This window comes from Polyodon spathula, chromosome 7 (genome assembly GCF_017654505.1).
Source record: "Polyodon spathula isolate WHYD16114869_AA chromosome 7, ASM1765450v1, whole genome shotgun sequence".
Classification (NCBI taxonomy): Eukaryota; Metazoa; Chordata; class Actinopteri; order Acipenseriformes; family Polyodontidae; genus Polyodon; species Polyodon spathula.
Window position 1 is genome coordinate 54,274,686 of NC_054540.1, and position 4,119 is coordinate 54,278,804.

The following is a 4,119-nucleotide window of genomic DNA, read 5'->3' on the forward strand; positions in this document are numbered from 1 at the left end:
AGGCAGAACAAGGCTTGTCCTAGTATTGGATGCTGCACAGTCATAATCTGGAAATGTAGTAAATCAGGCCTTTGTGGGTACTGTTTGTGATCATTTCCAGCACTCTCTCAATAAACGCATACTAAAATTTAGTTCATTTGCTCATCTGTTTATGACATTTTTACATTTGACGGGTTAGGGATGGTGTTTAGGCTCCTATACTCCCCACAACTCCTCAATCTAGCATTTTTTTACATTTGACGGGTCAGGGAAGGTGTTTAGGCTCCTATATTCCCCACAACTCCTCAATCTAGCATCACCTCATGCAAAACAAGACTGGCACCTTAAACCTAATGCTCTCAAAAATCCCTGCAGTTCTGCAAACTCCTCCCACTTTCCTGGCCCCTCCACTTTCATTTCCTAGTCATATAATGACTGCATGAACCATCCACCAACAAACACTTATAAACCACTCAAGAAAGCTTTTTCTAACCCAGTATGGTACTACATACCAAGCTCATGACTAATGCAGCTCACCCAGCTTGGTCTGATTTAAACTACAGCCATTTATTGTATAGTTATTGGAACCTCTCAATAAAAATACTACATGATATGATAATGAATACCTGCAAAGAGTTTAATTTAGTCATATTATTGAGATTTCAACATACCCTTTAGCTGCATGGTTCACAGGCGATGTCTGCAGCACATTAGTATAGATTATCATAAAATGAGATTGCTCAAAGTTTTGCATTATCACCTGTCTATTTGTACCCTTTTGTATTACAAATATGCAACTTCTCATTGACGAACACAGCCAGTCCAACTTCCAAAGGCTTACCTAGCTTTTCTCTTTAATTTATTTATTTATTTATTTATTTTAACCATTTTGTTTTAAACCGGTCCTGGACATCAGATAGTTTTGTTTTTAATCTGACAGTTTCAGATTGTCAGTCCCACTGCGTGACTCCCTGTAACTAATATAGTGTTTGCTCTGATTTCTCATGACTAAGGCTGTACTTTCACGGTTATTAAGGATTTCACAATATGTAGTTCCCTTCGTGAAAACAAAAATTTCTGAAATGTGTAAAATGTACATATTTTTCATCACTTAAGTAAATACAGCAAGCGTTTGCCGCTTAGACACTACTTGTTAAACTGCATTTCGGAACCTGGCTGCTGGTTTAGTTTGCATCCGGTAAATGACTGAGCTGCGCGATTTCTTTAAAATGTCTTCAACGAAATAGACACCAGCTGCATCAAAGATCGGAAATAATTCTGTCAAAGATCGCTCAGTCTAGTACAAGAACGGGATATTTTTACATTTATTTATTTTCAGGTAAGCATTTAAATATTTAAGAACATTTGTTGTATAATAACGCTGTTTTTTTCTGCTTTAATAAATATTATGTTTAATCGTGAAACATCTTGAAATACCTATTTTAAGACTGAGAAACAAGCCATTTTTGTAGCGTAATAAATAAATAAATAAATACAGCCCTATAACTATCCGAATAGCCTTTATTTTCATAGTTGAATACTCCATTTAAGTTTCAGTAGCAGCACCTTTATCTGTCGGCAGCTGAATGTTCTGCCACAATATCTGTTAGTGGAGATTGAGTTAATACTGTGTATAAACAAATCATCCCCTTCAAAAGAGTTGAAAAAAAAAAAAAAAATGCCAGACCAAGTGAGCATGTCATACAAAATGATATTTGACCTGGAATGATAAAGCTTTGTTGGAAACCATGACAACCAAAGAAGATGTCAGCACATCGGGAGTTAAAAAACTTGGTTTTCTTCAAAGCCATGTTGTTACAAGTAAGCACTATTTAAGAACATGAGCTCTGCAAGGTGACACTGTATTGTATAAAATAACACAAAGACTCCCGGACTACGCACATAAAGGATTTGGCTCGTGGGCGTTCAGCTCATGTTTAGAAATTATTTGGTTCACTGGTGTCAGCACAATCCCACAGAGTTAACAACCTCTGTTACTGAATCTCGCTTGCAGCTATGTATTATGCTGTTTGTCATGGTCAGTGAGTGTGAGTCTGTGTGTGTGTGCATTTCTAAAATGGGCTTGACATAAAAAGCCAACTAGGAACACTAGAATCAGGCTCAAAAACTTCATTACTCCAATAGAAAAAACCCTCTCCCGAGCACAGGTGAGTGTGTGGGGGGGGGGGGGGCGGTTGGATGCACCTAGGAGTCACTGGTTTTCAAAACCAGTATAAATCCTTAGGGATGCAGGTCAGTGCATGTGCATGTTGATAAGGATGACTCTTGGTGTGAGCTGTGTTTTGTTGATAAGGATGACTCTTGGTGTGAGCTGTGTTTTGTTGATAAGGATGACTCTTGGCGGGAGCTGTGTTTTGTTGATAAGGATGACTCTTGGTGTGAGTTGTGTTTTGTTGATAAGGATGGCTCTTGGTGTGAGCTGTGTTTTGTTGATAAGGGTGACTCTTAGTGTGAGCTGTGTTTTGTTGATAAGGGTGACTCTTGGTGTGAGTTGTGTTTTGTTGATAAGGATGACTCTTGGTGTGAGCTGTGTTTTGTTGATAAGGATGACTCTTGGTGTGAGCTGTGTTTTGTTGATAAGGATGACTCTTGGTGTGAGCTGTGTTTTGTTGATAAGGATGACTCTTGGTGTGAGCTGTGTTTTGTTGATAAGGATGACTCTTGGTGTGAGCTGTGTTTTGTTGATAAGGATGGCTCTTGGTGTGAGCTGTGTTTTGTTGATAAGGGTGACTCTTAGTGTGAGCTGTGTTTTGTTGATAAGGGTGACTCTTGGTGTGAGTTGTGTTTTGTTGATAAGGATGACTCTTGGTGTGAGCTGTGTTTTGTTGATAAGGATGACTCTTGGTGTGAGCTGTGTTTTGTTGATAAGGATGACTCTTGGTGTGAGCTGTGTTTTGTTGATAAGGATGACTCTTGGTGTGAGCTGTGTTTTGTTGATAAGGATGACTCTTGGTGTGAGCTGTGTTTTGTTGATAAGGATGACTCTTGGTGTGACCTGTGTTTTGTAGATAAGGATGACTCTTGGTGCGAGCTGTGTTTTGTTGATAAGGATGACTCTTGGTGCGAGCTGTGTTTTGTTGATAAGTCTGACTCTTGGTGTGAGTTGTGTTTTGTTGATAAGGATGGCTCTTGGTGTGAGTTGTGTTTTGTTGATAAGGATGACTCTTGGTGTGAGCTGTGTTTTGTTGATAAGGATGACTCTTGGTGTGAGCTGTGTTTTGTTGATAAGGATGACTCTTGCTGTGAGCTGTGTTTTGTTGATAAGGATGACTCTTGGTGTGAGCTGTGTTTTGTTGATAAGGATGACTCTTGGTGTGAGCTGTGTTTTGTTGATAAGGATGACTCTTGGTGCGAGTTGTGTTTTGTTGATAAGGATGACTCTTGGTGCGAGTTGTGTTTTGTTGATAAGGATGACTCTTGGTGCGAGTTGTGTTTTGTTGATAAGGATGACTCTTGGTGCGAGTTGTGTTTTGTTGATAAGGATGGCTCTTGGTGTGAGCTGTGTTTTGTTGATAAGGATGACTCTTGGTGTGAGCTGTGTTTTGTTGATAAGGATGACTCTTGGTGTGAGCTGTGTTTTGTTGATAAGGATGACTCTTGGTGTGAGCTGTGTTTTGTTGATAAGGATGACTCTTGGTGTGAGCTGTGTTTTGTTGATAAGGATGACTCTTGGTGTGAGTTGTGTTTTGTTGATAAGGATGACTCTTGGTGTGAGCTGTGTTTTGTTGATAAGGATGACTCTTGGTGTGAGCTGTGTTTTGTTGATAAGGATGACTCTTGGTGTGAGCTGTGTTTTGTTGATAAGGATGACTCTTGGTGTGAGCTGTGTTTTGTTGATAAGGATGACTCTTGGTGTGAGCTGTGTTTTGTTGATAAGGATGACTCTTGGTGTGAGCTGTGTTTTGTTGATAAGGATGACTCTTGGTGTGAGCTGTGTTTTGTTGATAAGGATGACTCTTGGTGTGAGTTGTGTTTTGTTGATAAGGATGACTCTTGGTGTGAGCTGTGTTTTGTAGATAAGGATGACTCTTGGCGGGAGCTGTGTTTTGTTGATAAGGATGACTCTTGGCGTGAGCTGTGTTTTGTTGATAAGGATGACTCTTGGTGTGAGCTGTGTTT